We start from the raw sequence: 403 nt of genomic DNA, 5'->3' as shown, positions 1-403 counted from the left end.
CAGCATCAAGCCTCTTTTAGATTGGATTGCTTGTTTTGGCTAGTTGTTTCCCCATCACAGAGTCATAGTTGTGCCTTACAAACATCTATTCAGTTTTTCTCATAATGGAAGAAACTTATCACATGCCATTTTATTTTAAATATGTTATTTAGAACCTTTGTCTTTCACTTTCAAAGATTACCATGAAACCAGAAAGATGACACCATGACTTACAAGTGAACTGGATTTAAGTGAGTGAGGGCTGCACAAAGTCACCTGCTCCACAGCTCCACAGAATCACGGCTACCACAACTGGGAAACAAACAATTATCCCAGTCCCCATACTTTCCTTTTACTCTGCAGATCCTGTTCGTGATGCCATTTTGTAGCGGCAAGCACACCAAGCACGTCCTCAGGGTTTGCT

The sequence above is a fragment of the Petaurus breviceps genome, unplaced genomic scaffold (genome assembly GCF_028583685.1).
Source record: "Petaurus breviceps papuanus isolate PSGF00001 unplaced genomic scaffold, PetGlider_PUasm1.0 40, whole genome shotgun sequence".
In the NCBI taxonomy this organism is placed as follows: Eukaryota; Metazoa; Chordata; class Mammalia; order Diprotodontia; family Petauridae; genus Petaurus; species Petaurus breviceps.
Note: the sequence above shows the minus strand (reverse complement) of the source record.